The sequence below is a fragment of the Chiloscyllium punctatum genome, chromosome 7 (genome assembly GCF_047496795.1).
Source record: "Chiloscyllium punctatum isolate Juve2018m chromosome 7, sChiPun1.3, whole genome shotgun sequence".
Classification (NCBI taxonomy): Eukaryota; Metazoa; Chordata; class Chondrichthyes; order Orectolobiformes; family Hemiscylliidae; genus Chiloscyllium; species Chiloscyllium punctatum.
The window spans coordinates 14,161,716-14,174,774 of NC_092745.1; positions in this window are offsets into that span (position 1 = coordinate 14,161,716).

The window sequence follows — 13,059 nt, forward strand, 5'->3', positions numbered from 1 at the left end:
TGAGTTTAAGAGTTGTGAGATCTTATTGCAGCTCTATAAAACTTTGGTGAGACTGCACTTAGAATACTGCATCCAGTTCTGGTCGCCCTATTATAGGAAAGATGTGGATGCTTTGGAGAGGGTTCAGAGGAGGTTTACCAAGATGCTGCCTTGACTGGAGGGCTTATCTTAGGAGAGGTTGACTGAGCTCGGACTTCTTTCATTGGAGGGAAGGAGCAGGAGAGGGGAGCTAATTGAGTTATACAAGATAATGACAGGCATAGAGAGAGTTGAAAACCAGAGACTATTTCCCAGGGCAAAAATGACTAATGCGAGGTGTCATAGTTTTAAACTGGTTGGAGGAAAGTAAAGAGGGGATGTCAGAGGCGGGTTCTTTACACAGAGAGTTGTGAGAGCATGGAATGCGTTGCCAGCAGTAGTTGTGGAAGCAAGGTCATTGGGGACATTTAAGAGACTACTGGACATGGATATGGTCTCAGAAATTTGAGGGTGCATACAAGAGGATCAGTGGTCGGCACAAAATCGTGTGCTGAAGGGCCTTTTCTGTGCTGCACTGTTCTATGTTCTTTTTTCAAAGTCGTTGCCCTTCATAATAACTTGGTCTTGGGTGTGGAACTGCGACCCATCATTTTAATGTTCCATACTGTGAGTTGTGCACTGTTTTCATCATATTGTTATAAAAATGAACTGAATAAAGGGGGGATTTTGTGTTTATTGGACCATCTAAAAGTTGGTATTACAAAAGGATGTCGGACCTTCAGTAAAAAGACTTAGCTGTTAATGGTTAGAACAATGCTGCAAACATTTACACAGAGATTTCCAGCTCAAGTCACACACAAGGATGTTGGGCGAGGCTGATGCCAGCCACTAATGGAGCTGCACAATTCTGTTTGGATACTGACATTGTGGAAATAACATGCACTGGATATTGTTTATGAGGGATTCAAAGTAAGATGCTATGTGCTGCAGGAGTTCTTCACCTTTATCACACCTTCATTCAGGATTGGGTCCAAGGTACAGAATTACAGAGTTTGGGTGGCACACCAGAAGGGGTATACTTGCAAGGCATGGTTGTCTACAGGTCATTGTTACAAATGTTGAACTGCATCTGGAGTAGCGCCATTGGCTAGTCCATTGACCAGTCTGCCCGACACACATCTCCCTGTTGTTCCGGTATGTCTATTACCAGTCTATTGTGATAGATTGTGTGAGTAACTATCCAGCTCAAGGTAGGAAGCTCTCTGAACAGAGTTTGGAGATGGCCAGTGTTTTGGAGGTCGTGGTGAGGGCCAGTAAAACTGTGTATGAATGTAGTTTTATTCACAATGTCATTTCCAACAGCTTTGCTGCCTGCAAGATGGTGTGTTCACTGAACTGAACATGAATTGGCTGTTTACTACAGTCAATGAATTGTGTAATAGTTAGGTGTGCGCTCTGGTATATCAATTATTGTTCACTTCAATTGTTTTCAACTGAAAAAAATGATGTTTGATTTATTTGAAAATATGGAAGACACACAGTGATATTTACTCTTCACTACAAAATGTAATAGTGACCTGTTGCATATTTCCCATAGACTAATCAAGCAAAATCAAATATTGTCTGGAAAGCAAGATTGTGTGAACAGGGCGATGTCCCAGGCAACATCACCATCCTCTGTGGTATGTTCTGTCCCACTGACAGGACACAGCCAGACAGAGGGGGACAACTCCTGGACATATAGTCAATATAGGGCGGCATGGTGGCTCAATGATTAGCACTGCTGCCTCGTAGCACCAGGGACCCAGGTTTGATTCCAGCCTTGGGCCACTGCCTATGTGGAGTTTGCATATTCTCCCCGTGTCTGCAAGGGTTTCGTCCCACAGTCCAAAGAAATGCAGGTCAGGTGATTTGGCCATGGTAGTGGGTTGCTCTTTGGAGAGGGTTGGCGTGGATTGGTTGTGCTGAAGGATCTGTTTCCACACTGTAGGAAATCTAATATAATCATAGTGTTCAGCATTGATATTGGATCCTGTGGCGGCTCGACTGCTCTGCAGCAGGTTATGGCGAACCAATAAAAGGGAAACCTATAATTCACCACATCATCACCGATCTGCCTGCTGCAGATGCATCCCTCCATTTCATATATCGGTAACAATGTTCACTGCACAGTCCTTATGGGAAAAATGGCTAAATTCACATTTTGCTGACCCTTCACACAATGACATGTACTTAATGGCACAGACTTTAAACAGATTAAGCAACAAATGATGATGCATCCATGAGGTACAATGGCTCATCGGCAGCAGCACAATAAATATTCTGTACAACTCATACAGTCCGCAACTTACTGGGCCGACATACCCCCCACTGTACAGTAACCATCACGGCCCAACATACCTCCCAATGTACAGTAACTATCACAGCACGACATGCCTCCCACTGTATAGTAACCATCACAGATCGACATACCTCCCACTGTACAGTAACTATCACGGCCTGACATACCTCCCATTGCACAGTAACCAAAACACCCCAACATACCTCCCACTGTACAGTAACCACCACACCCCGACATACCTCCCATTGCACAGTAACCATCACGGCCCAACATACCTCCCACTGTACAGCAACCATCACGGCCCAACATACCTCCCACTGCACATTAACCAAACACAACAACATACCTCCCACTGTACAGTAACCATCACGGCCTGACATACCTCCCACTGTACAGTAACCATCACACCCCGGCATACCTCCCACTGTACAGTAACCATCACGGCCCGACATACCTCCCACTGTACAGTAACCATCACGGCCCGACATACCTCCCACTGTACAGTAACTATCAAGCCAGTGAACAACCTTGGGTCAGTGACGAGAACAGAAGAACATGCTGGGAGCAGCACCAGCCAGACCTGGAGACGAGGAACAAACTGGAGAAACTCTTACTGCCTTCAGCTGCAAAACGGGACGACTTGTATTCCGACAGCACATGCAGCAAATGATGGACTGAGCTCAGTGATCCCACTATCAATGGTTCAGATCTATCCCTGAAGTCCTGCGATATGTGGTTATGAAAGATAGTGGACAATGAAAGAGACCACTGGAGGAGGCAGCTGCTGCTCTCCAACAATGAAATCCCCAAATATTGGGGAGCCCAGCCCATCACGATACAAAACAAAGCTGCTGCATTTGTAACAACTTTCACCCAGGTGGTCTGAACAGATGATCCATTTCAGCCCCCTTCAGTAGGCCCCAGCATCACTGGCCCCAATCTTCAAACAATTCAATTCTCTCCACACAATGTCAAGAAATGGCTGGAGATACTGGAAACTGTGAGTTAAGTCCAAAGATTGACACAACTCGAACCAAGCTGTTCCATTCCAGCAAATACACTGACACCTACCAACAATGAACAATACACAGGGCCGTTGCATTGCAGCCAGTCACTGACTGATCGGTGTAGGGTCTACCATAGAACTGTGAAGGAAGGTGTCAGCAATAATGGGTTCAATCAGCAATAACCTGCTCAGTGTCATTCAGTTAGTGTCCCGTCAGGCTCACTCAGATCCTGAATCCATTGCAAGCTCAATTCAAAAGAGGGGAACTCCAAAGGGGCAGTGACAATCAAGGCACCATTTAACAGGGTGTGACAATAGGAGGCCGAGTAAAACTATAGTTAATCGCAATCTGAGTGAAGTACTCTCCCGGTTGGAATTATCCGCAGCAACAATAACGTCAGTTGTCAGTGTGAATAATAATCCCCAGCAACAATAACGTCAGTTGTCAGTGTGAATAATAATCCCCAGCAACAATAATGCCTGTTGTCAGTGTGAGTAATTATCGCCAGCAATAACAATGCTTGCTGTCAGTTATTATCCATTACAGTACTTACAGTGTGGAAACAGTCCCTTCGGCCCAAAAAGTCCTCACCAACCCGCAACCCACTCCCCTACACCTAATACCACGGGCAAGTTAGCGTGGCCAATTCACTTTTATTGCATTTTTTGGATTGTGGGAAGAAATCGGAACACCCGTTGGAAACCCACGCAGACACGGGGAGAATGTGCAAACTCCACACAGAGAGTCGCCTGAGGCGGGAATTGAACCCTGGTCTACTGCTGCTGTGAGTGCTAACCACTGTGCCACCGTGCCACCCAAAACAATCATCCCCAAAAACAATAATGCCTGTTGTCAGTGTGAGTAACTGGAACTCCAGAAGAGCTTTGCAGCCATTCCTCTGAAAAGAGAGTGTCTGAAGCTCAACCGTTTCCAGCTGCTGCAATTCCCTCTCTCCATCATAAGGTCAGACAGGGGAATGGTCACTGATTGTACCATTCCTGAAACAGGCCATGCTGAAGTACAACAAGACCTGGAAAACATCCTGGTTTTGTCTGACAAACATCAAGTAACGTCCGTGACACTCTATCAGATACATGTGACAACAAAGAATCAAACCATCATTCTTTGATTTTCAAAAGCATTCTCATCACTGAGTTCCCATTCACTAAGTCCCCAACACGGTGTTTATCAGCATCCTGGGTACTATCATTGACCAGGAATTACCTTGGACTAACCATATAAATAACACTGCCTTTAAGAGCAGGTGAGAGGTTAGGAATTCTGCAGTGAGTAACTCACCTACGAACGCTCCAAAATCTGGAGCCATCTGGAAAGAAAAGGATAGTATTTAGGGAATAGTGATCATAATTCATTTGATTTTAACGCAAGTATTGTAAAGGATGAAGCTACACTAAGAAGACGCGGTCTAACTTTATTTCTTCAAGTAAACAGAAACAAGTAACTAGAAGATAAATCAGAATCAGAGCAGGTGGTCTGAGAGGAGATTAAAGTGGTTCCAAGATAATGTGTTTTCATAAAGTGAAAACGGTCATGCTGCTAAATCCAGGACTCACTAGAAATCTAGGAATACAAAGACAGAACAGGAAGCCTTACATCACACAACGGGAACGCATTACTACAGAATGACGAGAGGAGTGCGGAATATGGAGGTGTGAGATCCAAAACAAAATTAAAAAGCAAACAGTGTGTGTAAAATTATGCTGTCAAGAAATATTACGTCATCTTTAGCAGATTTCTTTTCAGATCAGAGAAGGAAAAGTAAAATAAGGAATATAAAAGGAAAGCAATAGAAACTGTCGAAGGTTTGTATATGGGTCTGAGTTTCAATTAAAGCTTCAAGGACCTCAAGAATGTGGGCTATTGTGCTGAATCTGGGAGAATTGTCTGAGAAGCCAATTCAGTGATGTAAGATCTGGTCATGGAGACAGGGTGGTAAGGATGGCAAGATTTGAGTGCGAGCAGCAGCTAAGGTAAGAGTGTTTGTTTTAAAAGTACTTACCGGTAGCGGGCAGCAGTGTTTTTTTTTTCACTCTCTCTTCACAGAAAGAGCGTGAGCAGCAGGGGGAAGTGACGACGACCAGAGAGGCAGCCGGGAAGGAAAGCAGTGAGTATAAATACTCACCCTTCGACGCAGGTCGAAGCAGGTAGAGCGTAAGCTTACCTGGGTAGGTTTGTTTCCCCTTTAAAAGCGCGCAGCTGAAGAACCCGAGGCACTACGGAGGTAGTGCCCCCCACCCGCCCTCCTCCTCTAACCTAATAATAAGATCCGTTGCGGTAAGTAGGTAAGTGCTGAATTTTGCTGGTTGTATTCTTTAGATCCAGGTTTGTTTTAAAATAAAGGTTAGCTTTAGAGGGATGGCAGTGAAGGCAGTGCAATGTTCCTCCTGCAACATGTATGAGGTGAGGGATGCCATGGACGTCCCTGCTGATTACACTTGCAGGAAGTGCACCCATCTCCAGCTCATCCAAGACCGTGTTAGGGAACTGGAGCTGGAGTTGGATGAACTTCGGATCATTCGGGAGGCAGAGGGGGTCATAGATCGGAGCTATAGGTAAGTAGTAACTCCAAACATGGCAGATAGATGGGTGACAGTGAGGGGGACTGGGAGGAAGCAGCCAGTGCAGGGACCCCCTGTGGTCGTTCCCCTCAAGAACAAGTATACTGTTTTGGATACTTGTGGGGGGGACGACTTACCAGGGGTAAGTAACGGGGCTCAGGCCTCTGGCACGGAGCCTGTCCCCGCTACTCAGAAGGGAAGGGTGGAGAAGAGCAGAGCAATAATTGGGGACTCGATAGTTCGGGGCACAGATAGGAGGTTTTGTGGGAACGAGAGAGACTCACGTTTGCTATGTTGCCTCCCAGGTGCAAGGGTACGTGATGTCTCTGATCGTGTTTTCCGGGTCCTTAAGTGGGAGGGGGAGCAGCCTGAAGTCGTGGTCCATATTGGCACCAATGACATAGGTAGGAGGAGTGCTGAGGATGTTAGACAGGCTTTTAGGGAGCTAGGTTGGAAGCTCAGAGTTAGAACGAACAGAGTTGTTGTCTCTGGTTTGTTACCCGTGCCACGTGATAGAGAGTCGAGGAATAGGGAGAGAGAACTGTTAAATGCGTGGCTACAGGGATGGTGCAGGAGGGAGGGATTTCGGTACTTGGATAACTGGGGTTGTTTCTGGGGAAGGTGGGACCTCTATAAACAGGATGGTCTGCACCTGAACCTGAGGGGCACCAGTATCCTTGGGGGGAGGTTTGCTAGTGCTCTTTGGGGGGGGGAGTTTAAACTAACTCTGCAGGGGCATGGGAACACAGACTGTAGCTTTAGGGTGCAGGACCTGGACTGTAGGGAGGTTAGGAATATGGCATCAATCTTAAATGAGGGTGCCTGTAAACAGAAGAGTGGCTTGAAGTGTGTATACTTTAATGCCAGAAGTATACGAAATATGGTAGGTGAACTCGCAGCGTGGGTTGGTACCTGGGACTTCGATGTTGTGGCTATAACGGAGACGTGGCTAGATCAGGGACAGGATTGGCTGTTGCAGGTTCCAGGGTTTAAATGTTTTGTAGGGTCAGAGGTGGGGGTAAAAGACGGGGGGGGTGTGGCTTTGCTTGTCAAAGATAGTATTATAGCGGTGGAAAGGAAGATGGACGAAGATTTGCCATCTGAGGTAGTTTGGGTTGAGGTTAGGAACAGAAGAGGTGAGGTCACCCTGTTAGGAGTCTTTTACAGGCCTCCTAATAGTCCTAGAATCGTTGAAGAAAGGATTGCGAAGATGATTCAGGAGAAGAGTGACAGTAATAGGGTGATTGTTATGGGAGACATTAACTTTCCTGATATTGATTGGGAAAGCTATAGCTCAAGTTCGTTAGATGGGTCAGTGTTTGTGCAATGTGTGCAGGAGAGTTTCCTGACACAATATGTAGATAAGCCAACAAGAGGTGAGGCCATACTGGATTTGGTTCTGGGTAACGAACCAGGCCAGGTATTAGAACTAGAGGTAGGTGAGCACTTTGGGGACAGTGACCACAATTCGGTGATTTTTACTCTAGTGATGGAGAGGGATAAGTGTGTACTACAGGGAAAGAGTTATAGCTGGGGGCAGGGAAATTATGATGCGTTGAGGCATGACTTAGGATGTGTGGATTGGAAAAGTAGATTCCAAGGCAAGAGCGTAATTGATTTGTTGAACTTGTTCAAGGAGCAACTATTGAGTGTCCTTGACAAGTACGTACCTATCAGGCAGGGAGGAAAGGGTCGTGTGAGGGAGCCGTGGTTTAATAAGGAGTTGGAATCCCTTGTTAAATGGAAGAGGGCGGCCTTTGTAAAGATGAGGCGTGAAGGTTCAATAGGGGCGATTGAGAGTTATAAGGTAGCCCGGAAGGACCTGAAGAGAGCTGAGAGCAGCAAGGAGGGGACATGAAAGGTCCTCAGTTGGTAGGATTAGGGAAAACCCTAAGGCTTTCTATAGGTATGTTAGGAATAAAAGAATGACTAGGGTAGGAATAGGTCCAATCAAGGGTAGTAATGGGAAGTTGCGTGTGGAGGCTGAAGAGATTGGGGAGGCACTGAATGAATACTTTTCGTCAATATTCACTCAGGAACAGGACATTGTTGTCGATATGAATACTGAGGCACGAATAAGTAAAATGGATGGCTTTGAGATATGTAGAGAAGAGGTGTTGGAAATTCTGGCAAGGGTGAAAATAGATAAGTCCCCTGGGCCTAATGGCATTTATCCTAGGATTCTCTGGGAAGCAAGGGAGGAGATTGCAGAGCCATTGGCCTTGATTTTTGTGTCCTCTTTGTCTACAGGAGTAGTGCCAGAGGACTGGAGGCTAGCAAACGTGGTTCCCTTGTTCAAGAAGGGGAGTAGGGATAATCCTAGTAACTATAGGCCAGTGAGTCTCACTTCTGTTGTGGGCAAAGTCTTAGAGAGAATTGTAAGGGATAGGATTTATGCACATCTGGATAAGAATGATGTGATAAAGGATAGTCAGCATGGTTTTGTGAAGGGCAGGTCGTGCCTCACAAACCTTATTGAATTCTTTGAGAAGGTGACTAAGGAAGTAGATGAGGGGAAAGCGGTAGATGTGGTATATATGGATTTTAGTAAGGCGTTTGATAAGGTCCCCCATGGTAGGCTACTGCAGAAAATACAGAGATAGGGCATTGAGGGTGAGTTGGAGGTTTGGATTAGGAATTGGCTGGCTGGAAGAAGACAGAGGGTAGTAGTTGATGGCAAAGGTTCATCTTGGAGTGCCGTCACTAGCGGTGTTCCGCAAGGATCTGTTTTGGGACCATAGCTGTTTGTCATTTTTATAAATGACCTGGAGGATGGGTTAGAAGGTTGTGTGAGCAAGTTTGCGGATGATACGAAAGTCGGAGGAGTTGTAGACAGTGAGGAAGGATATGGCAGGTTACAGCGGGATATAGAGAAGCTGCAGAGCTGGGCAAAAAGGTGGCAAATGGAGTTCAATGTAGCTAAGTGTGAGGTGATTCACTTTGGTAAGAGTAATAAAAAGATGGATTACTGAGCTAATGGTAGACTACTTGGTAGTGTGGAAGAGCAGAGGGATCTTGGTGTCCATGTACACAGATCTCTGAAAGTTGCCACCCAGGTAAATAGTGCAGTGAAGAAGGCATATGGCGTACTGGCTTTTATTGGTAGAGGAATTGAGTTCCGGAGTCCTGAGGTCATGCTGCAGTTGTATAAGACTCTGGTGCGGCCGCATCTGGAATATTGTGTGCAGTTTTGGTCGCCATACTATCGGAAGGATGTGGAGGCACTGGAACGGGTGCAGAGGAAGTTTACCAGGATGTTGCCTGGTATGGTAGGAAGATCCTATGAGGAAAGGCTGAGGCACTTGGGTTGTTTTCATTGGAGAAAAGAAGGTTTAGGGGTGACTTGATAGAGGTGTACAAGAAGATTAGGGGGTTAGATAAGGTTGACAGTGAGAACCTTTTTCCACGTATGGAGTCAGCTATTACAAGGGGGCATAGCATTTAATTAAGGGGGGGTAGATATAGGACTGATGTTAGGGGTAGGTTCTTCACTCAGCGAGTCGTAAGTTCATGGAATGATCTGCCAGTAGCAGTAGTGGACTCTCCCTCTTAATGGGTATTTAAGCGGGCATTGGATAGGTATATGGAGGATAGTTGGTTAGTGTAGGTTAGGTGGGCTTTGATCGGCGCAACATCGAGGGCCGAAGGGCCTGTACTGCGCTGTATTCTTCTATGTTCTATGTTCTATGTTCTATTTGGCAACGTTTGATGACAAGAGAAATTGTCAGTTCAGTCAAAAAGAGAAAGGAAGCACATCTGAGTTTGGGAACTGAAGAAACTCAGAAGCCTTGAAAAAACATGATAAATGACAGGAACAACGTAAAGAAAGAGTTGGGAGGACAAAAAAGCATGTTGAAATGTCTTTATAAAACAGGGTTAAGGAAAATGCCAAAACAGTTTATTAGGAGGAACAGAGTAGCCAAGGAAAGAGTACGCCCGATCAAGGACAAATGAGGGAATTAATGCCTTGAGCTGGAGGAAGTGGGTGAAGTCCTTAATAAATACTTTGAATTGGTATTCACAAAGGAGGACGATATGGTGGGTGGTGAGTCAAGAGATGGATATGCTGATATCCGGTGTCATTTTGATATTAAGAATGGACGCTGTGTTGGGTGTTTTGAAAAATATGAAGGTCGACAAGTCTCCAGGAAATGATGGGATTAATCCCAGAATACTGAGGGGAGCGAGGGAGGAAATTGCTGAGACCTTGTGCAAACACTTTGCGCTTCAGTGACAGCATAGGTTCCAGAGAACTGGAAAATAGTCGATGTTGCTCCTTGGTTGAAGAAGGGCAACATGGATAATCCCAGAAATTTCAGCTCGGTGAGCCTTACATCAGTGGTACGCAAAATATTGGAGATTCCTAGTGATAGGACTGACTCACATTTGGAAAGATATGGATTTATTCACGATGGGCAACATGGCTTTGTTTGGGGAAAATTGTGTCTCACAAACGCGATTGAATATTTTGAGAAAGTGGCAAAAGTAATTGATGAGGGCATGCAGCTGGATGTTGGCCATCTGGACCTATGCAAGACCTTTGATATGGTTCCTTACAACAGGCTCATACAGAAGATGATGTGAAATAGGATCAACGGTCAGTCAGTAACATTAGACAGAGAACTGCGTGGTCATAGCAGTCAGTAGTGGTGGAAGATTGATTTTTTTTCTTCTGTCTGGATATGTGTGAATAGATTGGGGGAGTTGTGGGTTGTAAGGATGATTGGCAGATGATGCAGCAGGATATATGTGGGCTAGAGACTTGGGTGGAGCAAAAGCAGATGTAATTTAAACTGGGCAATTGCGAGTTGATACCTTTGAGAAAGTCTGCTGCAGGAGAGAAATATACAATAAATGAAAGAGCTCTAAGTAGCTTCAACATTGAAGGGATCTGGGCATACAGGTCCATAGTTCCCTGAAAGTGGCAACACAGGGAAATATTGTCATGTCATGTTGCAGCTGGATAGAATTATATTCGGCATCATTTAGAATATTATGTGCAGGACTGATTACCAGATAAGCAAAAGGATGTCAAAGTATTGGAGAGGGTTTGAAAAACATTTACTAGGATGTTGTCTGGTTTGGAAGATATTTAGACATAAGTAGAACCTGTTACAGGTTTACACAATTATGAGAGGTATCGATAGAATAGACAGTGTCTTTTTTTCCCCAGAGTAGAAATATTAATTGCTAGGTGGCATAAGTTTAGAGTTGAAAAGTGTGGTGCTGCAAAAGCACAGCAGGCCAGGCAGCAGCCGAGGAGCAGGAGAATCGACGTTTCGGGCAGAAGCTTTTCTTCAGGAATCATTCCTGAAGAAGGGCTTATGCTTGAAACGTCGATTTTCCTGCTCCTCAAATGCTGCCTGGCCTGCTGTGTTTTTGCAGCACCACACTCTTCACTCCGATTTCCAGCATCTGCCGTTCTCACTTTCTCCTAGGCATAAGTTTTAGGTAAACAGGGGAAAGTTTAAAGGAGATAATAGAAGCAAGTTTTTTTTTTTTCTCTGATCCAGACAGGATGTGAAATGTCCGGAATGCACTGATAAAGGAGGCTGTAGAAGAAGATACAACAGCAATGATGATATCTTGACACTTACATGAATTAGCAGGGAATATAATGATATTCAACCTTTTATAAATTCTAAAGGAATCAAGTAACAGTGCAAGTTGGTGACGGGGGTGGGGGGGGGGCGCGAAGGGCCTGTTCCTGTGCTGTACAAGACAAGATTTCAGCAAGATAGTGGCCAATTGCTGATTGATAACGCCTGATGATCAGCAGCCACATTCATGCAGATCTCTCCTCATTAATTTGCAGGTTCATGCCCTCCCTCCCACTGTGGGGAAACTCAATATGGAGAATTTGACATGAATGTTAGAGCTGGTACCTGGTGACACCAGCATGGCCCTTGCTCCTGTGGACACCAGCGTCTCAGGGAACACTGCACAGACCGAAGCTGCATGTACTACACACTCACAATGCTGGCATCTGACACATGTCAGCCTCACCATGCCGCCCGAGCAGATCTCTGACACACTGACAGTATGATTACGAACTTCAATGCTGCAGCTCAGTGTGCACTGACAGCTCTCATTGCAATGCTACTGCAAGGACACTGTGCTCAGGATCATACACCCAACTCATGGCTCGTCCCTCTGGGCTGCTCACTGCGTGTTTGTACACACTCAATGCTGCTGCAAGGACACTGTGACAAACATCCAGCTTATAGTCTGTCCCTCTGGGTTGCTCACTGTGTGTCTGTACACACTCACTTTGAGCTGACTTAAACGCTGACAGTATTATTGTGCCTTACCCTGCCCTCAGCAGCGTTTCCACTCAGCCAGAACTACCAGGCTTACCCGCCTGCGGTATTGTCTTGGTGTTTAGCACAGACATAAACCCAGGAAGCTTGATATCATTGTCCACAGTCAGTCACGGTGCCCAGCACAGTGAGTCAGGGGGAGTCTCAGATCCCAGTCTGGGAGCTTGGACACGGTCAGTCACGGTGCCGAGCACAGTGAGTCAGGGGGAGTCTCAGATCCCAGTCTGGGAGCTTAGAAACGGTCAGTCAGCCTCTCGTGGTTGTTAGGGTCAGGATCCTTCCCCTGTGATGGGGTGAGGAGCTGAATGTGGAGGAGACCCCTATCCCTCTTGGCTCATTCTATTCTAGTTAGGAATGGTTCCTTCTAAAATGTGAAAATTAGCAAGAGGTATTAAGGGAGACAGAAGTAGTTGATAAAGATATTAGCGCTGGGACAGCTGGGGAAAGGTGGCGAGGTGTCCTGAGTGAATGAGTAGGCAGCACAGACACCAGGAAGAGTTGTGGAGAGGCACAGGGAAGGGGTTAGAGAGAGCCCTAGAGAAGGTGCTGCATTCAGTGAGAGTGGGAGAACATGAGCCGTGGTGGGAGGTGGATGCAGGAACAGAGAGAGAGAGAGAAAGAGAGCGTGGGGGCAAGGTCATAAAGTGCAGATGGTGGCACTTACCTGGTGGAGTGGAGAAGGTCACTGATTTTCTTCCTCCACTGCTGGTCATTCACCCAGAAGGCTGGGACCTCACTGACCCAGGGATCAGCATCGGATGAAGCTGGCAGGGTCTAGTATCATAGCTTCCCCTGCCAGTCCTGGAGGAAGATCATGTCCTTCTCCTGCGCCA